Source organism: Agelaius tricolor, unplaced genomic scaffold (genome assembly GCF_023055355.1).
Source record: "Agelaius tricolor isolate 1412-34295 unplaced genomic scaffold, bAgeTri1.0.p SCAF_15, whole genome shotgun sequence".
Taxonomy (NCBI): domain Eukaryota; kingdom Metazoa; phylum Chordata; class Aves; order Passeriformes; family Icteridae; genus Agelaius; species Agelaius tricolor.
Genome location: NW_027269275.1, coordinates 4,794,770 through 4,816,783, shown reverse-complemented (window position 1 = coordinate 4,816,783; position 22,014 = coordinate 4,794,770). Strand labels below are relative to the sequence as shown.

General features: G+C 42.4%; 2 long non-coding RNA genes across 2 annotated transcripts in view; both read right to left on the bottom strand.

Annotated features, from left to right (window-relative positions):
- Positions 1-22,014, bottom strand: part of LOC139596208 (uncharacterized) — a 182,068-nt gene that overhangs the window by 55,314 nt on the left and 104,740 nt on the right. The gene's annotated exons all lie outside the window — the stretch shown is intronic.
- Positions 212-22,014, bottom strand: part of LOC139596207 (uncharacterized) — a 41,066-nt gene continuing 19,263 nt past the window's right edge. Inside the window, exon 4 of the long non-coding RNA XR_011681273.1 lies at positions 212-3,488. This is a non-coding gene — a long non-coding RNA (uncharacterized lncRNA). The remainder of the gene's footprint in view (positions 3,489-22,014) is intronic.

Genomic DNA, 22,014 nt, shown 5'->3' with positions numbered 1-22,014 from the left:
AGAAGGAATGATAACAAAAGCTTGTGGCTCAGACAGAGAGTCCGAGCCAGCTGGGCTGTGATTGTCCATTAATTAGAAACAACCACATGAGCCCAATCCCAGATGCCCCTGTTGCATTCCACAGCAGCAGATAACCATTGGTTACATTTTGTTCCTGAGGCCTCTCAGGAGGAAAAATCCCAAGGAAAGGATTTTCATAAAAGATGTCTGTGACAATGTTCAATGGGAAAAGGATCTTTTTACTTCCCAATTTACCCACCATGCTGTCCTCTCAGAGGTTGTGGATGCCCTTCTCATTTTGTGTGCTGTGCCAAACATGAGCTCACATTTCCTTTACTCAGGTTAGTGCTCTGCTCACTGGAAGCTCTCCCTCCCTCATGTTCCTTCCAGGGATTCAGTGCCCAGGTAAGTGCTGAAGGAAGCAGCAGTGGCAGGAGCCACAGAGGTGCCCTGTGGTGCTCAGTCAGCACCCAGGAGAGGGAAGCTTCATGTTTTGTGTCCAGCCTGTTTATGGCAGACCAGGTCTTTGAATGATGCCTCCCTTGGTAGGGCACGTGTCCAATGAAACACCCAGCCTGTACCTCCCAGCTCACTCACTCTTGTGCCTCCCTGCTTGGTGTCTGCAATATCTGGGCAAACATTCTCAAAAAGAATCTGTTAAGGATTTGGTGAAAATACAAATTGATGAATGCAGGGTTTAGTTTACAATTGTGTGGCTAAAATGCCAAGGTCTGTTTGTAGCTCTGCTGTAGGTGTCTAGCAAGGCACAGTTCAGGCCACATTTCACTCCTTGGAGTTTCCAAGTGGCAGTGCCAGCTCACAGCCAAGCCTGGTGGATCTGTCAGAGCTTTGTCACCCCAGTGGGCTGAGTGCCCTGCTCAGAGCTGCAGCTTGCACCAGACAGCAGGGCACTCAGGAATTAAGCACTAATTATTGAAGTCTTTCTGCCTTCCCAAAGTCATTTGTGTTTTTCATCCCACATGTGGGCAGAGATGCTGTCTGAAATTTGCAGACTCAACAGATTCTGCAGTTATTCCTGCTGGAGTGTGACAGCACTCATGGATCTGGGAATTGACTGCAGATCACAGACATATGATGTGTTCAGATATGAACAGTCAGGAATTTGTGGGCACTGCTAGGGATATTCTGCTTTTGGAACAAGGAATACTGCTACTTAAAGGAGACAGAAGCATTCTCCAGTTCCAGAAAAATAAAATAAAAAGCCCCAAACCAAACCAAAACTAAACATCCCAACCTGGTCCATGTCTCTGCTGCACTGCTGATATGTACTAATAACCAAGAGCTCAAAAGATCACTACCAACATCTGTTACCTCCTTGCAAGCATGACAGTGTTCTCTGCCAGTGTTTGTCAAGCTACCATGAGCTATATTCATATTCCATATGGATACGTATTTTTTCTTTGTTTTCCTTTGACATTAATGCTCTGGCAGAGCTTTCTAAATAGTAAAGCAAGGAAATTAACTTACATTTTCTAGCTTGCTAAAGTAAATTAGCTACACTTTTGACTTTCTGTGGTTTCACTCTGAATGGGAGAAGCAATAAAAATGAAATAAGGCTAATCACTGTTGTTCTATGATTTTCTCTGTGGTGTGTTAAGAGAAGAACCCATAACAAAAACTCATGAGTTCATATCTGCTTAAAACAGGTCTCTAATTAGCTTCCATAATCGATCTCCCAGCTCTAGCAGGTGAACCAGGTAATTATCTTGTTTATACTGTAGGTGAGTCACAAAATGCTAGCTAGCTCTCTCTGTACCTTTGAAAGATAATGCATTGTAACAAGTGCTCCCAATATGAATGAACCACTGTCATATCCCAAACCATCTGTCTCACACACAGCAATGCGAGATCTCATTTTATTCTTTGCTGCAAAGAGCTCCAGACATCAAAGTCCTGTCCCTTTGACCGCTGTCCCAATCAAAGGATTTTACTTAGACAAGTCTTTACTTGCCATTACAATTTCAGTGCTGCAGAATATCAGGTGCTTCCTGGCATGAAGAGGAGGAATCCAGTCACCAGTGCTTCTTTTCAAGGGCCAAATCTTGTCGCTGTTCACTTCCCATGGGCCTTTTGAGTAGCACAGAAACTCCAAACTCCACAGTTAATTAGGGTTAGTTACTTAGGGCCTGAGGCTTGAGAGACAGACTGTGGAGCACTTTACAATGCATGGCTTTTGTTCAGTATAATGTGTCTACCTGTTCCCCTCCAGAAGGTGAAGTACAGATAAGTTGGCTCAATGCATGGTTAGGATTAAGTTGATGTATAGAGAGCACTATCTCAGTGTGTTTAATTGCTCACAGAAAAATCCCTGTCTGACATACTTTTGAGCCTTCTTTATTCTCCTGTTATTCAATCTGTGCTTTATTTACATAATACAGATATTTCTCTTTCTTGCAGGCTGTTTCATAGGAAGCTCTACAAAGGAATAATCCTTTTTGACAACCTTTAAAGGGTCACAGTTGCATTTAAAGCCCATGACCAGTAGCACTATTAATGGTGTATTTGCAAAGAGAGGACACACAGAGCAGTTCTTCCCAGGATAATGTGGAAGTGTTTAATCTCTTTTGCACTACAGAAGAGGCTTCTTGCTTGTGGTGAATGGCTGAAATATGAGACTACATGTTTTCCATAATCATTGAAACAATAATGTACCAGCTTCTCCCCAAGCTAAAAATAATCCTGTCGTGTGCATGCCCCTTTTCCTCTTTGCCTTGATAACAGAATTCAAATTCCCATAAATAAGGTTCATTTTTTTTTCATTTTTCATAGACTTGTCCCTAGCAAATTTAGTTTCAAGGTCTTTTATTTCTGTTTCTAAAGTAATTATCCTCTGGGCCTCTTCCTTTCTTCCTGGTATGATGCTAGACTAATTATTCTTCTCCTAATGAATGCCTGAAATGTATCCCATATGGTGGCATATGTGCCTTCAGATGGAAGCTTCGTTTGAATAAAATAAGAAAATTCTTCTCTTGGGGCTTTCTTAAATTTTTCATTCTGTAACAATGATGAGTGAAATCTCTGTCTTGGGGATAGATGCAGCCAACTTGCTTTCTATTACACACTGAGCTTTCTCTGAACTGGAGATTTCCACGTCTTTCTCTCTTGCTGTGGCCATCACAGCTCTTTCTCCACACTGTCAGGAAGAGACTGCTCGAATGAGGCACAGCACAACTGATCTGACAAACACTCTGTACATCATTGTTTCCCTCACAGCTCTTTGTCCCCTTTCTCTACTCCTACCCCATCCAATACCGACTGAAATTACCCATGGAGAACTGCAGACTTTAGAGGTCCTGCTCATGAATATGTTCCAGGATATGCACAAGTCCCACCTGTGGATGTGTACAAGGACATAAAGAAGCCCTGCTCATGGATATGTACAAGCTTCTGTTGAGAGCTGTGCAGTGGAGATGGTTTTCACTGACTCAGGCAACAGCAGGGTCCTGGATACAACTTTCTGCAAGCACCTGTAAGTAAAACAAGTGAGCTCGCATCAAACTAAAATACAGTACAAACTGTTGGCAAATTCAACCTTTCTATTGCCTAAAATCCATCATTTTTCTATAGATTTAATGCTAATTCTTTCATGTTTTGTGTATGAATTTGAGTTTTTTATTTATGGAAGTACTGGAGTGCTGTGTGCAGCTCTGGCTCCTCAGCCTGGAGAGGAGCCCCAGCTGAGAGGGGCCTCAGCCCTGTCACAGAATCATCAGGGTTGGAAGAGACCTTCAAGATGATCCAGACACACTGAGCTTGAGCCCAGCCAGCATCCCCTAGTGGGTAACAGGGCACCCTCTAACTCTGGTGGTGATGCCACGGCCTGGACCAGCCTGACACAGGGCTTTTGATACAGCTGCATGAAAGAGATGCCAAAATGGAAATATTTATAGACAAATGAAATTGAAATGCTCTTTTAAAAACCACTGATTCTGCATAAAGTTATTTTAGGAGCGTATCACTTGAATCATGCTAATGGCTTGGGAAAACACAATCATTTTATCTGCTGCAGGTATTTGATCTTGCTTTCAGAAACACTGTGGGGAAACACTCCATTGATTTTTCTTTGGAACATTTGATCCCCAGTTGATAAAGGACAGTAACTAGCTCTGTCACTATTAATATTGAGCTCTGCTTGGATTTCAAAAACACCTTCAGCAACATGTGATTCTGCAGGCAGGGAGAATGGTAGAATAGGCAAAAATGCCTGATTTTAGGGTGTGCTGGGATGTCTTTCTGTTTTAATGGAGAGAGTGTTTTTCTTTGGGTGGTCTCAGCCTGAGAATAGTGTCCATTTTGTCCCATTCTGCAGAGAATTTTCTGATACACTTGTGAAGATTTTTAGCAGCCCAAAGCTGGGAGAGTCCCCAGTGATCTGTTCAATAGCTTGTGTCCTCTACCTGACTTTCAATCACTCACTACAAATAGCCAAGGGAACATAAACCATTTTAGGACACAATAATTTATCTTTTGCAGAACAGTTGGTTTCTTTTCTTTGCTGACTCAATGCAGTGACCATCCAGAATGCCTAATTCAGAGTTCAGCAGCAGCTTCGTGTTCATCTTCCTTATTAAAATCCCAGAGTAATTTTCTAGCAGGGCAGTATTTGCATAGATAAACTCGGTGAAAGACCAGAGGCCAACAGGGCAAGGGGAAGGGGTCATTTCTTATTCCCATCTCAGTGCTGGTTGTTCTCCTACTGGACAGTGGCTCTGAACACTGTCTCTAATAAGATGTGCTGCTGAAGGTAATAAATAACTGGGGAGCTGGGCAGCTGTGGCTTTTCTTAGAAAACCAAAGCGTTCAATGTTGGCTACTTAAAGTTAGGCTCCTCCATTCATCCTTAAGTACCAAAACAAATTGCTGGGATGATGAAAAATTCCACTTAGCCACAAATCTAATTCTGCCAATGTGAGCTGTGAGTTCTCAGAGCTTTGTAGCAGCAGAGCACTTTGATCTATGTAATCAGATTTGGCATTGTGGCTGTGCTTACATCTCTCCAGGAGCAGCGTTCCAGGACTCCTGCCCTGGCAATATCGAGTGCAGGACACTGGCATTGCCCTAATGAAAAGGAAAAACTTTCTGTTCTCTTCTCAAGTTATTTATTCTTCATTCACTGAGCCCCAGAGACAGGAATTTCAGGAGTTTGCTGGAACTAGAGGACAGCTGCAGAATCAGCAATGATAATGCCCTTCACAGCACCAGCTGTGACCCAACACTTTTGGGCCCAGAATTAGGGAACTGTGAACATTCCAAGCCCATGTAGATGTCTGGTGGGATATACAGGATTACTGGAGCAGAATGTGAGCTGGGGAGCAGGATTACATTCCTCAGGAATTAATCACCTCACCTGCTCTACCCACTCTGAAAATGCTGTGGGGGCAAGAAGCAGAACCTGATATTTATTCCTTTGAATGTCATATTGCAGGAATAATTTTCAAAAAATAATCAAGTTTTCTTGAAAGCCTATTGCCAGTTTATCCACCCTCAAGAACCCACATTAGTTACTTAAATTTCTTCCTGTGGAATTGGCATAATCTTTCTGCTCAATAGAAAATTCCGAATTTATTCTTAGCCCTTGAGCAGGATCTATCTGCATCACTATGTACCTAAATCCCTTTAGGAATCTTGATTTTTGAATTTTCTATCACACAAAAACAACAGGCTATGTGCTGGGGTTTCTTTGCCTATTACAGGTGTGGCAGGACCCTGAAGGACAATTTAACCACCAGCCTCATATAAAACTTCAACATAAGATGATAAAGGAAAAAGAAAAACCATTCATGAGCCAGATTTTACAAACTCAGGGAGAAAATAAAATGCAGAGGCTCCTCCCATTGACCAATGCCACTTTTAACAGCAGTCTAAGGCAGTGACATGCTTGATGGTTGGACTGGATGATCTTAAAGGACTTCTCCAACCTAAATAATTCTGTGATTCTATAATTAGACCACACTAATAAATCTGCAATGGCATGGGCTTTTTCACAGCTCTGTACCTACAAAAGAGCCTTCTAATTTTTACTGGTTCTTTCTTGTAACTGCTTAGCTGCTGTGTGTTGGCACCTGCTAAGAAGCATAACAAGACAATAAATCCCAAAAAGCAAAGAAATTTGGAAAGCTCCAAGCAATGCTATCAAGTACCCCTGAAGATTTCTTTGTCTGACACTTTATATTTAAAAATTATCCCAGAGCACCCCCCAAAAAAATCTATTTTACTTGTTTAACAAAATGGAGTATTGATTTGCCAAAGCCCAAGCAGAGCAGCCTACATGATTCATTGATCATGAATTTGGGCTCAGTCCATATGATCATTAACTTCTTTGTCAGATGCATTAATTTATTCATAAGCTTTGTTTATGGCAGGCCCTTTTCAGTGGCTGATTTCACAATAACAAAACCCAAATGCCTTCTTTACCTTCCATGTCCCTGAGTACAGAAGACAAACCAGGCTGTTCTATCAGCTTCTGAGAATTAATGAGCCTTGTGAAGAATCCAGGAACACTGGAGGTTTTCATATCAGTCCAAGCTCCAGTACTGTTTTGGAACTGTACTTCATGAGCATAAAATTCCCCAAAGAAAGCAGCCCCTTGTGCTGCCATGTGGGAAATCTACCCAAATCTGAGGACATCAGTAGTCAAACCATGAGGAGCTCCATATGTTTTTGTAGGATTGTCAGGAAATGCTGCTTGTGTGGCACAAAGCTACTTTTTTGATGGGCCATCATGGCAATAAGATATATTGGTTGGAAAGTTTTGATAGCCAGGTTAAAGGATTTTAAACCAGGATCTGGTTAAAATCCATGGCTTAATAACAAATCAAAACCTTTTAGGTTTTCCTTGGCACATCCTCTGTGATTTAAAGTAAAGCAACTGGAAGCAAGAGAGTTCTGGATTCTGGTGTTTTGAACATTGTACTGTTTTGAATTCCACACTTGGCTGTAGAGCTTAGTAGGCAGGAGATATCTACAATGAAAAATGAGTCCTCATAATCAATATCTGAGTATTTGCTGCACTCCATTAATCCTGTATCAAGAGGTAACACTGCAGCCATGAAGAATTTCTTCTAGGGTAGGGCAGGGTGTGATCTTACACTGAGTCAGGCAGGCTGTGATAACAGACAGGGTTCAGCATCTGCCCAAAGCACAGGGAAGCCCTTGGAGGCAGCTGGATGAGCTCTGCTGCCTTTCCCTCGTGGTGCTGGGGTTAAAGACACCCCCAGAGCCAGGTCCCTCCCAGGATGGTCCCTCCTCACCTTGTAGGAATTCCACAATCAGCCCATCTCCTCAGCGTGCAGCTGTCAACCTTTGAACAAATGCTGGGCAAGGAGGATGAAACAGTTTGTGCTTTTCTTGGTCTTAAAGAAAGAATAAAGGAGTTCTACTCTCAATATGTGTCTGGAGTCTCATTTGCATGCTGGATGGGCTGCAATGGAAACTGTGGAGTGCAGCTGGACTTGGAGAGCCTGGGAATGGCTGAGGGTGTGGGATTGTGTCTTCCCACCTTTCTGGGAGTTCTTGCAAAGGCAGTTGTGGAAATCCCTCTAAATGAGTCAGGACATTACTGAATAAACAGCATAAAGTACATCTAAAGTAGGAAATACAGGGCTCATCCAGAATGGTGAGGATGGAAGTTCATCCAGAAAATGAGGTGGATTTTGGATTACACACCAAGTGTGTAGATACCACACAGCCATGGTGATATGGACAGAGATCCTCAGTGTTTATATGTTTGGAGAAATGACCTTTATCCTGACTTAACTTTGTGTGGGTGACTTGATCAAAACCCCCAAATAAGAAGAGAGTTGAATTCACCTCCATGCTGGGCAGCCACCTTAAACCTCAGTGATGGATCCTCTCAGAAAATTTTAGGTCCCACTCTTAAAACTGGTGAATTTGGAAACATCTCATGCTGAACCCAAGAATTCCTTATGAGAAACAGGTTGATTTTAGACTTATCTCTGATGTAACTGCTGATTTTGTGCCAACAGTGGAAAAGAAAACAGAATCACACCTTGCCTGAGGCACAGTCCTCACATAGTCTGTTCTATCATCAATACAAATCACAAACCTCTTCTGCAATGAGATCTCATTACAAATATTTTTATGCTCTACAATCCATTTGATTAAACTTTCCTTCTTAAGATTAAACTATTTGCATTTGGACAGTCATGTATTATGAGGCATAAAAAATGAGCCATCATTTATATGTGCAGTGTATTCTCTGTACATTCTCTGTGTTCAGTGTACACCAATAACTGCTCAAGCTGGCTCAGAGAGCAGAAAAAATAAATTAAAACATTTGCTTAATATTAATGCTATATATGTATATATACATTTTCCTGTTAACAACATATTTTCACAATGCTTTCTTTCTGCTGAAGATTGAATATGTGCCTCAAGAAATAGACTTTAAATGGATGCACCATGGCTGGCTACAATGGGTAATTTCATTTAGGCACAGAATTACAAAGCAGCCATTTTTAACTTCAACTGGATTGCACATTTACTGAACCCTCGATAAATTCATCAATTGGCTGAGTCATGTTGAGAATTGTTTTAAATAAATCTATGTGAAAATTAAATTTAAGTTGAAAAGCAGCAGGAAAAAGATGTATAGTAAGTACTTCATTTGTTGTAATAGGACTATTTGGAAGGAATACAAATGCACTTCAAATTGTAAAGAGCATAATTATTTCTCTCCAGAAGCTGAATGAAACAGAACAACTTCTCCCTATATAACATTTGATATGAATTATCTTCATAAAATTCAAGTTGGCTTTTGAAAATTAAAATTTTCCTTGGTTTACAGGAAATTTCCGAATGAGTTCTACATTTTTTTTTGTTGGTTTAAAATGGCCAAAAAACCATAGGAGTTGTCTAAGCTGGTTGGACATGTAGTTCAGCTTCCTTTGGCAGTGGGCACTAACAGATGCCTCACAGACATTTCAAAAATCCCATTTTTTACTTCAATCAAGGTGGAGACGATGGGAGTGGATGGGACATGGAGGGCATGGACAAAACCCCAAACCTGCAAGGACCTTAAAGAGGTCACCTAATCCCCAATCATCCACAGAGAGGAGAAATTGCATTCTACCCCAACAGTGAATCTTGGCTTGGGGGTCTCTTTCCCTTCCTCTCATTTCTAACAAAACTCCAAATGTGCACATTATCCATATGATGCCTAATCCTTTCCAAATGCCATATGGAGTTGGTGTATTGGAAAGGACTGAGAGAGATCCGCAGTGCCACGGAATAATTTATTGCTAATCGGTGATTGCTGAGATTCTGAGACACTTTGTATGGCTTGGGTTTGGTGGGGAATATCAGCAGGAATGAGGATATTGCTCCAGACAGCCATCCATCAAGTGGCACTTAGGAGCTGTTTAGAAGCTGTGTCAGAACTGCTAGATTTAATGACACTAACCTCCTTTTCCAGACAGCCTACCAAACTGGTTCTGACAAGAAATAATTAAGGAATCACACCCAAAAAAAAAAAACAAAAACCAAACCACAAAAAAACCCCAAAAAACCCAAACAAACAAAAAACCAAACAAAACAGAACCACCAAAAAATCCACAAACAACAGCAGAAGAGCAACAGGTGAGGCAGGAGGTTTTTAAGAAAGGAGAGGGCGAGTCTTTGCTGTCCTGTGGAGCACTGGAGCACACAGGAGCAGTTCCAGGCACACCGAGTGCCTGGAGCCCCCTCGGGGCTGTGTCCTCACCTGCCTGGGGCTCACCTGGCCACCTCTGCCACTGGCAGCCCGATAATGAACACAGGCTACCTGAAAAAGCTGTCCTTGCTTAATCCAGCCACTCCCTCCCTGCTTAAGGCAGCATTTCAAAACCTCCCCCCTCCAAGTTTCTGTCCTTCTTTGTTTTCGTTTTTCTCTTTAAAGATTTATGCCCACAGTCAAATGCCAAGCAAAGAATACTTTTCTTCTAAAAATGTTATTCTGGTGCTGACCTTCCTTCATGCATAGAATTTTTTGGGGGGAGTTCAACCTCCAGGGAAAGAATGATTGATATCCTGCATGTCATAGCCCAGGGCCTGGTCTAAAAATGAAAAAAATTGAAAATTGCCCTCGAAGGAGCCCTACAAGCCAGGAATATGCTTGGGACAAGGGAGACAGAGATGTGGCTGTTTGACCAAGACACTGCATCATGAGTGACAATGGACAGTGATAAAGTTCTGCAGGTTTGAGACACATTGCCCATGTCACCATTAGGAATTTTAAACAAGAATTTTTAATTTGCTGTGTCCATGTCGCCCATAATTTTGTACACTCCCATCATCCTCACTTTCCTGTCTCACAGCTGTTATTTACCCATTTTGAGACAGTTCTGGTCCCTGTTGTGTGAGTGGATGATGCCATTTCTCTGGTTTGATGCAGCATTAATTAAGTACTCTTTGAGTACTTTCCTTAAGAGAGACAACACTAAACTCTTTAGAGACTTTGCCTAAAATAAAATCGTGCCAAAGAAACTGCAAGCATTAAATGCCTACTTTATAAATAAGTAACTGCCTTTGGAAAGGAAACAAATGCAAATTCTAGTTACTGTGCTTGAAAGAGGTGACAAGGAGAAGCGCCAGCATCTTGGCTCCCGTCGCTGCTTTATTGTCACAAATTGTTAGTTACATTTGAAAATTATGGATCTCTCTCATTGTGAAAGTTGTGTCTGCCAGTTGGTGCCTGTACACTAGAGTGGGTTTACCCAATTAGCAGGATTTCCCATGCAGGACCCGCCATAGCTGTGCAGGAATCCCAAAGGCAGCTGTGGCAGGTGAGCTCCGCGCAGGGAGCCGGGCACGGCTGGGCACGGCTCAGCTCGGGAGCAGCCAGCCCTGGCACGGCTCTGCTCGTGTGTGCCCCTGACAGACCAGCCTGCCCCATGGCAAACACACCGTGGCAGCAGGCAGGATGGGATTTGTGACCCGGTGAGCTCAGGAAATGAAGCAGGCCATGGGAATAAAGCCATTTAAGTGGTGTTTGTAATCTTCAGCACGGGCCAGCTCCAGCTATTTGCATCTCTCTTCTGGCACGCCACCAAGTGAGACTCTGCCTGTGCAGAGATGTTCAAACACAGCCAAGGCTCTCACTGGGATGATGGGAGATGGGTCAGGGAGCTGCTTTAAGAGAAAAACATCCGAGCGACTCAAGAGATTGGATTCATGTAACAGTTCCAGGGGACAGAGGAGGCGTGAGGGGGGAATCAGCATTCCTGGGAAAACACGGCCCTGACTGCAGCTCTGCACCTGCCTCTGCTGAATTCTCCCTGTTCCTGTTCCATTAAACAGTGCAAACCTGTAGGAGTGATGGGGGTAGGACAGTCAGGATGGATGGAGACGAGAGATCTCTGCAGCCAGGTCAGGAACTTGGGGTTTATTGCAAAGGGCCTGGGGCAGGGCCCTGCTGGGAGCTGCCAAACACAGCTCAGAGCAGGCCTGAGAGAAGAGAGGGGCAGAGAGGATGAGAGGGAGAGAGAGCAAAAGGGCAAGAGAGTAAAAGCATAAGAGCGTAAAAGGGGTAAAATTGTAAAAGGCAAGAGAGTGAGGTTCCTGTTACAATACAATAAATCTTCTTCTGTGTTGAATATTCTGATTCTCACTAACCAATCTAGTACAAGATACAAATCCTATAGCATTTATACACAGCCTATAAGAATCATTACATTACCATACTGTGTTACATTTTAAACCCTACAAACTCCTCTTTGGGCCCCTTCAGCCAAGCTGGCAGGGTCTGCTCTGCCCCTTGGGCCTGTCTGCAAGCAGAGGGTGTTGTTCCATCAAAAGGGGATCACCTTCAGTGGCCATGCCATTGTTTTCCAGTTGTTCAATAACTGAGGTATCTCAAAGCTTGCTTTCATTTCAATCTCATTTATAGTTTCCATATTCTCAAAACCTCTTGCCAAACAATCATATTTATAAGGCTTTCCTGTTTCATCTTCCCCAACACAAACCCAGAACAGCAAACTCTAGGAGCCTTTCCCTCTCCTTTTGCTTGGGTATAGATTTCAGCACCTTTTCTAGCAAAGCTGAGTAGAGATGCAGCATTTCCAACCAAGTCACAATGTACAGATCACACTGGACTTCAACTAGAAGTTATTACAGAATATGTAGTGATGGACTAAAAAGTATGAACCATGGACCATGAAGTATCTGCTGCTTTTATAAGTAGGTGGACAAAAAGCAAAAATCTTGAAAATAAATAAAAAAATAACTTCCCCCTAGCAGCAGTTAGCAGGTCACACCTTTTCCTCTCCTTTAAATGGTAAGTTTAAAGGTAAATTCTATCTAAATTCAATCTGTTTGTAGGTAAATTCTTGTTTCTCCAGCAGGCAGTGAAAATGATCACTTCTTTAGAGAGAAAACCAAAGTTGCTACAGCCTTCCTAATCAGTGTTTTGATGATCTACAGATTGTGACAGGCACTGCTTTATTAATTGGTCCCAAGTTAACAAAAGCAGCATTGTTCACAGAGACATCCCAATAATAACAAGTGCTGGGAAAATGCTAAATTTATTTATAGACATCACTATTATTTTAATGGCTTGAGGAGCATCCAAATATATCTAAAGTGAGTTGAAAAATGTGATGAATTTCATTTTACTTGATCTTAATGACTGCAGGGCAGTCATGTTACAAATACAATAAATAAATATAATAAAGACTGTTTTTTTAAAATATTTTGTCTTTTATTAATTTCTAATTTATCAATGGATATGGTATGATGTAGGTCCTACCCTGCACTGATCATCTTAGTGCTAAGCAGTATGAAATGTTAATAAAGTCAACTTTGAAATCATGTATTTTGTATCTCTTCAAAATTCCTTGTTTTTTTCTTCTTTAAAAGTAGTTCTACCTTATTCTGATATTTGAGTTCTTGAAAACTGCTATGTATAATTCGTCCTGTAAAAGTGAACACAATAAAAAAAACCCTGTTTTTCTGGGGATGAATTGGATATGAAATATCTTGATTTAATTGTGTTAACTATGATTCAATTAAGGTTTTTCTGTGAGGAGGGTAAAGATTTTTCTGCTCAAAAACACTCCTCTCTTCTACTTACCTAAACCGTGTTTTAATTTTTTCCTCTGGAATGTTTTTTGTGATTAAGATACCAGACCAAGCCATTCATTATTCATCCACGTGGAGGTATTGATGCTCTGGATGCAAGCTGAGCTCCCCACTTTAAACAGATCCTAATGGTTCCCTACATTTCACTATTGATCAGTGTCATTTGCTGTGCTTTGGACAGTCCCTGGGAACTTTTTTGGTTGGGTTAAAAGTGGGCTCTGCCATTTGTGCCTCCCCTCTCCAGCCCTGTAGGTCCCTCCTGCAGGGAGAACCTGAGCTGACACAGCTGCTGCTGGCAGTGTCACTGTCTGCTCTTTGCTTTTCATCCAGAAAAATGAGGGCTGTGTCTTAAACACCCTGAAGGAGGCTGAGCTGGATGCTTTGTGTCATGCTGAGTTTTGCTCAGGCAGCAAAGGTTGCTCCTGCTCTGCTCCCTCCTCACCAGCAGCGTTTCAGAAAGGCTCCCGTGGGAAACTGTGAATGGGATCAAGGCAGAACTGCAAACCCTGGCACCCAGCATTCCAGAAGAATTGGTTTGACCAGGAAAAACTGTCAGCTGAGTTTCATTTCAGCATTCAGGATTCTCTTTCCTCTTGTAAACGTTCACATCTTTAAGGATGTCAGATAGAAAGGGAGTTCTGAGTGCATTTCATTTGGGTAGAACAGAAAACAAAGCATCTTTCACCACAGACCTCAGGAAAACAATGATTACCTGCATTTCTTGGAGACTTGCAACCTTTGTGGTGGTCAGACACTGCTAACAAAACCCAAAATATGAGATCTCACATTGTGCTCCTTCATACACAACATGAATCTGAGGATTTATCAGAGGGTCCCTGGATCCACAGGAATTTGAAAAGCATCTTTGCTTTATGTAAGAAATCAGTGCCCTGGATGGGAACACTCCCCACTTTCTGTGGGTTTGTGAAGGAGAGCAGTGATCTGTGCTTTAACCACCAGGTAATGGAGATATTAAATTTCTTCCCATCAGCTGAGCTGCCCTAATAGAACAGATCCTGTGTGTGCTCCAGCCTGCCCTCCTCCCTGTGTAAAACCAGCTCTGAACTTTTCCCTAAGTTGTATTAGATCACAGGCACAGAACTTAGACCAATTTAGTTTAATGTTAAAATCATAAAATCATGGGGTGGTTTGTGTTGGAAGAGACCTCAAAGCCCATCCAGTCCCACCCCAGCCATGGCAGGGACACCTTCCACTGTCCCAGGTGCTCCAGCCCCAGTGTCCAGCCTGGCCTTGGGCACTGCCAGGGATGCAGGGGCAGCCCCAGCTGCTCTGGGCACCCTGTGCCAGGGCCTGCCCACCCTGCCAGGGAACAATTCCTCATTGCCAAGATCCCACCCAGCCCTGCCCTCTGGCACTGGCAGCCATTCCCTGGCTCCTGCCCCTCCAGCCCTTGGCCATTGTCCCAGCACTCCTGGCTGTGTGAGACCTCAGCAGATTCCCAGGGAATTCCCACTTCTGGAGCTTGGCCAGGTCCCTCTGGAGTGTCCCTGCCTCCCCAGCTCTGTGGCACCTGCAAACCTGCTGAGGGGGCACCTCCATCCCTTTGTTTAAGTCATTAATGAAGAAATTAAATAACCCTGCTCCCAGTGCTGTGTCTGAGCCCCACTCCTCATGCTGGAAATCTGTGTCTTACTGAATTCTTAAACCTGCTTTCCCCTCAACATAAATAAATCCTGGCTACCCTTAAAGGAACTTTCAAGTTTTCCAAAGCTATTAAATGCTGTTGTTCTCAGTTTATTCAAATTAATGTGAGGCAGCTTGGCACATTTAAAGGGAATAAAATGAGGTTGGAGCTTCGAGCTCTGATACACTTGACATACTTTGCTATGATAGGGAGGTTTTGCTTCACAGAAGTTTAATTGCCCCTCATGCAACAGTGAGGATAGACTTTCCAGGTCGAGGTCAAGGCTCACAGGTGGCAAATAAAGAGCCTTTCTCTGAATTAGTTCCTGCCCTAAAGACAATCAAATGTGTTTCCAGAGTCCACATGGAATTGCTACTTGCAAAGACCAGCTGCTATTTTCTTCATTATTACTAAAGAACAAAACTGTTCCAGCACAAAACGCTCATTTTCAATTTCATGAGAACTTTAAAATTTCATGAGAACTTTAAAATGTGGGATTAGAAGAATGCAGGAGTGATAATCAGTGGAAACTCCTTATATCCAGTTTGCAGAACACAGCAGAGTGCAGGAGAGTCTCTTTGGAATGACTTCCCATGTTTTAGGGAATCTGAACCTACTTTTTTTCTCCTTCCTAACTGTAGGATTGGAATGTAAAGGTGTACATCTGCTCCCAAATTAGTACATCATGCAAAATAAACAGCTTCCCTTAAACACTGAAGGAGAACACTCCTTCCTGTGCTTCCAGAGACGCAGGGTGAAGCACACGGTGCTGATGAAGCACTCTCCAGGAAGACTGAGAAGCATTTAAATTTGAATTTCAGTTCCCTGGATAGAAGAAGCTGTGATCTGAAGTGCCCTACCTCTTCAGTGAGCAGTTTAGCTGCTGAGGTAAATGAGGGTAGAAGAGGAAACATCTCCATTTCAGCCATCTGTCTCAAAGAAGGAAATGTTCCTTATTTTTTCAAAAGAAACCATCAATGAAGATTAGCACTTCTCCCTAGCTTCAATCTGCAGAAGGAGATGGCATTTAAAGTATACCTGATCCCTCAGGTTTCCAAAAGGGTGTGTTATTAAATGGCCTTCTCTCCATGCTTTTGCACTCCAGTTCTTTATTCCCACAACAGAAGCTCCAATGGAAAAGAAAAAAAAAAAAAAAAAAAAAAAAAAAAAAGAAAAAATTCTTAAGATCTTCTTGCTCAAAATTTTTGATGAAAAAATGTTAATGTTGACCAAGGCTAGTGGGGAATATGTGCAGGTGTCTGGGAAGGAGGCAGCTCAGAGACCTCTGCACATGATGTACCAGCTACTGCTGCTAGGAGCTCAGACATTCTGGCTGATTCAGGAGGAAAGTTCATTTTCCATAAAGGATTAAATTCTACAATTGCATAAATTTTAATGTTGCTCTGCACCTGCACAGAGCCCCAGTCCCAGGGTCTCTGTGTATATGAAATTACCCCTAGAAGTCTATGTAACATATTTATTCATCATATTTCCTTCTGCACAGCAAATTTATACGAACACTTGAGACCAAATAAGATTTTTTTTTCCCTTCTCTCAATGTGATTCCCTAAAATATCATCATTCACAATATTAACTATTTATTATATTTGTGTGAGAGATTGTATCATTCTTGTCACAGAACAAAAACATCAACAAAAATAATTGTACAGCCTTGAAATAAACACACAAATGGTGTTTTTTCCTGCCCCTTAGTGTCACCCACTGTTCATTCTCCTCAGAGAGAAGTAAAAGGGAACTGTTTGTGAATGCCTAACACAATCTTTTTGAAAAAGGTACTTCCTGTCAGGTTGGCAGTGTTAATTAAAAAAAAAAAGAAAATAAAAAAGTAAGAAGTCATGTAAACCTATAAGAAGAACTTGTATTTTGTCTGGATTTGCCAAGAAGTGCTTCCCAGAAATATCCAAGAGGATATCTGCTTCCTAAGCACCCTCAGTGCAATCTGGATTATAGAGATGGAAGAAGCATTTCAGTTTTAAGCCATATCTGTGTCACGTTGTGTTGAACTCTCCAAGATGATCTATTCATCTACTAGTCATGCTTTGTGTCTGGTTAATGAGGAAAAGTTTTAAGAGTTTATAATTAAAGGACAAAATTAAGTTAATATTGATGGTTTCTTGGCACCATAAGACATGTGTCTATTGCAGAAACATCTGGAAGGTCCTCTAGAGAGTCTGTCATGGGAGGGGCAGCTGAGGGAGCTGGGCAGGGGCTGAGCCTGGAGCAAAGGAGGCTCAGGGGGGCCCTTGTGGCTCTGCACAACTCCCTGCCAGGAGGGGACAGCCGGGGGGTCGGGCTGTGCTCCCAGGGACAGGGACAGGAGCAGAGGGAACGGCCTCAGGCTGGGCTCAGGCTGGGCACCAGCAGGAATTTCCCCATGGAAAGGCTGCTCAGGCCTTGGCAGGGGCTGCCCAGGGAGCTTGGCAGTGCCCATCCCTGCAGGTGTCCCAGCAAGGGCTGGAGGTGGCACTCAGGGCTCTGGGCTGGGGACAAGGTGGGCATCGGGCACAGCTGGGACTCCATGGGCTGGGAGGGATTTCCCAACCTTGATGATTCTGTGAATATTCAGTGGAATCTCAATAACTTGCTGTAATGGTTGGCAGATTCACAGGAAATTTGAATTCTAATTTTGACTGAGGAAAAGCTGTTTACTTGGGATACCAAACTACAGCTTGGCAGACTGGTTCCTCTTTTCTTCACTCTCCTCTCTGTTCAGATAATCTGAGTTGGATTTTGTGTGAGAGCGTTTCAGCCATGGTGATCATTATTGACATATGCTGTGAGAGCATCCAGGTCTGTACTGGGCTGTATTCTGAGGGGAGGGGGCAGCACAGACTTTCTGTGTGCATGTTCACAGGATTATGCAAAATGATATTAGCAGAATTCATCTCAGTGTTACAGCAAATGCTGTACAGCAGCTCCTGGAATCCTCAAACCAGAGCAGATGTCATAACGCCAAGCCCTCATCCCAGCAGAGCACAACATTAAAAAAATTGTTACTTTTGGTTTTAATTTACTACTCCATGGATGAGAGAAGTCCCATCTGCTTACTTTATATTTAAATGAAAACATAAATGTTGTCCTTTGCTGACATTAGGCTGGATATTACACAGAGATAGAGACCCCAAGCAGCTAAAATTTACATCTAACAAATATGTTTTCTAACATGCAACCATCTGCATGAGAAAAGCAATGAATAAGTTTGCAGAGCTAGGGTAAACAGGATTCAAAGTGTGACCCATTTTTGTGCCACCCTGGGAATAAGAATTACAGAATTTTAGGGAAAGCTGGAACCATAATTCCTCCCATGGGAGAAGTTTGGTCACAGAGGATAAAGGGAAAATCAATTGCTGGAAAGATTAGATCTGAAGACAGTAGTGATTCAGCCCAGCTAAAAGCACACAGCTTTTGAAGGGCTTCTCAGGACTTCAGAACCACCTCTAAAATCTTAAGCCTGTCTCTGATCCTGTGTCAGTGGGAGTTCTGGTTTCACAAACCACTGTTGTAAAAGAGTGGCTCAACACAACAGAAAAATGAGGAGCTGTGCTCTGTTCAGTTTGAAAGGGAAGAGGAAAAGATGGTGGGGATATTAGAATGTTCTTTCCCTCACAAGCTCACTTCTTTGATGGATGAAAATAAAAATCAGCATGTCAGAATGGTTGGCTGGGATTACTATTAATGAAAGCATTCACTTTTTTTCTATGGGGAAGGACAGTTTTGATAACATGCTAAGCACTTCTTAACCTTTTCAGCAAAATGTGCTGACATCTCAAAGAATAGCATTTCAGACAACAATTTGATTTTTGCTTCCCCTTCCCCCCCTCCCCAGAGCCACCTTTCCAATACTGAACTTTATGGCTTCAAGCCTACAACCTCTTCCAGGTGAAGCCTGGTGAGATTTGGGCTAGGAACTGGCACCAGTGGCAAATTCTGCCTGAGCAGGAGTTCCAGGGTTGAGTTGCTGCTGCCCCTTACAGAAACACGGATGGTTTCAGTGTTCCATTTGCCAGTGACACCCCACACACTTGCCAGGATGAACAGGACAAGGTCAACAGGATCCCAGCAGGAGGAAGGACCTGTTGGAAAAGGAGGATGGTCTCCTGAAATGGAGCTCTCTAAATAGGCTTTACTGGTCAGGCTACAACAAGGAAACCTGGGAAACTTAGGAATTCAGGAGACAGTGCAATTCCAAAGCATTCAAGTGATATCTCACTATGGAATAAATTAACAAGTCATTTGTTCAACCTCTAACAGTACTTCTACAACCTTCCCCACGTGTATGAAACAGTAAATTACATAGAGAACACAGAAAAGCAGAAAACAGTGAATGAACTTACTACTCCTACAGTCTGGGCAGAAGAAAAAGAGTATTATTATCTTTCTTCACATAGTTAAGTGAAAGGAGTGGGCTGATGCCTGTTCAAGGTAAACATCATTTTAAAAAGTGCTCAATAGGTACTTGTTTGGGTTTTTTTTTTTTGGTTTTTCAGAGAGTGAGAGCATCACTGGCTGTCACATGAGTTTACCAGCCCCAACCTGAATTGTCTTTTTTTTTTTTTTCTTTATTGGGGGTTCAGGAATTTGCAACATAAACTCTGGCTATGACTAGCTCCATTGGGGCTTCAGCAGGTCTACTCAGCTTTCTGATTCAGCAGAATGAATAGAGATTCTGCTATTTACCTTCTGGGCATATTGTGAAAATGAAGTCCCTGATGTCCTTGTAGACGGACAGAACTGTAACAGCTGATTATTAATATCCTTAGATTCAGCAAATATTCACAGACTCCCTTTCATGGAGCTATAGATTTCAAGGCCAGCAGGGCCTTGATCTTGTCTCTGATTAGCTCAATTAATCTGCTTCCTTTAATACCATTTCCTGACCTTTTAATTGCAGTTATAAATTGTTGTGAAACACAACTGTTAGAGATGCTTATGGAAATATTGCAAAATAACCTGCATTAGCATTCATGCATGCATTTTCATATGTATTTCATATATAAACAAGTGAAATCACCAGGTAACTGATTTACCAATAAATTAGTGAAATCACTAATATTTTTTTGGGGGACTGATGGGCTGCATTGCAAGATGAAGACTAAAGGAGTTGGCAGGACTCTTGCTCTCCCAATCCTTTCACTTTCCATTTCCTTTATCCTTGGAGAGTGTCATAATGCAGCTCTGTGCATTTGCAGCTAGACTTTGCCAGATGTCTACTTCTTGCATATATTTGGAAGAAGCTAAGCTTAATTTAATTGTGTCCCAATTCAAGAGAGTATCCCTATGCTGGCAAGTTGATTAAGCATGGTGGTAATTTTAATTATCTCCTTATCTCTCACTGGAGTGCAGTTAGTGGAGCAGATGAAGTTAACCCCATGGATAAATACCCTTTTAAATCTGGGGCCTGAGACAAGAAGGATAAAGCTTTCTTTCCAAGATCAAAAATTAGCCTTTACCTGTCTGGAGCCATTTCTTCTCCACTTCTCTGTCCATCCGTGGATCACTTCCTTGAGAGACCCTGACATTACATTTGAATCACCTTTATTTCAGGTTGTTTTTTCCCCTGGTAGTTCTGCTCTTGCCTGTGATTCATTTCTGTCTTTTACCCATGACAATGAAGTAAGCTGCTCATGCTTTTTTTCTTAGTTTTAGAGTTTTTTTCTTTTTTTTTTGCCAGCTGTTCCACTCTGCTCATGACTAATTCTTTTGTGTGGGTTCAACAGAAATGGCACAAGGCCAGCATTTAAGAATACAAGTTAGTGCACTGAAGATCTGAGGAGTTGTTGTGTTTGTCAAGTAGTGTTGACTTTCCATGTCAAAGTCACAGTGGAATCGTGGAGACTCACAGGGTTCACTTTTCATTTAAGACTCAAACACACTAAGTTATTATTTTCAAGCGTTGCATTTAAGTGCATTTAGTTTCCTTTCTGAAAATACCCTGTCAAAAGCTTGTAGGAGGAACAGCAGCATAATTTAAATGTCACTTTCCTTCCTACTCACGAGTTTCATACCCAGTCATTCTATTGCAGTGACAAAGCTCATGTGTCCACTAACTTGTTTCTGGTCATTTGGCCCTGCTTTCAGCTGGGTGTGCACAGCAGCCTCAGTGCCCATTTGTGTACTTAATTGTCTGGGTTTTAATTAACACAGAAGAACAATAGCTTGGAGAGAAGAACAGAGAGGGATTCCATAAATGAGAAGGTCATTCACCACACTAAGGCAGAAGGTCCTCACAGGAGCAGAACTGTAACATCCCAGCATGCAGCATCTGAACTTCTCCTCTGCTTTATGAATATCCAGCCATTTGCAGACTTTCTGTGCATCTCAGATCATTAATAAACACAACAGGATTCCTGCTTGCCTTATAAATACTCACCCCCAGCATTTGGCTGCAGAGATGTTCAGCTTGCCCTGGATCTCCAGCCTGGCTGAACAGCTGAGAGCAGTTCCATTTGAGATGGTACAAAAATAGCCCCATCTCTAAGCACATATCAATGCATATATTTAGAGTCCCTCATGCCCTGGGGGACAGAAAGCTGGCTGTGCATGTCCAGCAGCATAATCCTGACTCATTTTCTTGCAAGGATATCAAAAAGGCACAAGAAAGCTCAGCTTGTTCACATCCAGGAACAGATACAATTTTTTAGGAGAGCAAAATACTGTGCACACATTTGCAGGGCTTGAAACTGCTCATTTCACCCTGAAATGCTGTACAAGATTGTTCACTTTATCCAACCTATAACTCAGGCACACCTAGGGTGACACAGCTTCTGCTGAAACAGCAGAAGGGAGCAGCACATCCCAGCTCAGAGGGGTGAGTCTGGGAGTGCTCCCCCCAACAGCAATTTAGGACAGAAGAATAGCATTGCTGACAGCCAAACCCCACCCCTGGGAGCAAACTCACAATCCTGTCCAGCACTGAGTGAATTTCCATGGGAATTTCCTGCATCCCTTCATTTTGCATGTCATTTGCAGAAAACTACTTCCAGTTACAGCAAGACAAAAGCAGATGGTGAGAGGCTGCACAGGGCTGGGAGAGATTGTTCTGGGTATTGATTCTTCATCACAGTTTCTGCAGTCCTCGAGATCCAACATCAGAGTCCTGGCCAGGCCAAATCTTGCTTCACATGTAAGAGCTGCTGAGTTCACATCTTAAGGGAGTATTGATCTACAACAAATAATCTTTTTTTTTTTTTGTTTCAAGCAAGCTGAAACTCCAGAGAGAGGACAGCAAAACCCTTTGCCAGTGCTTATGAAAA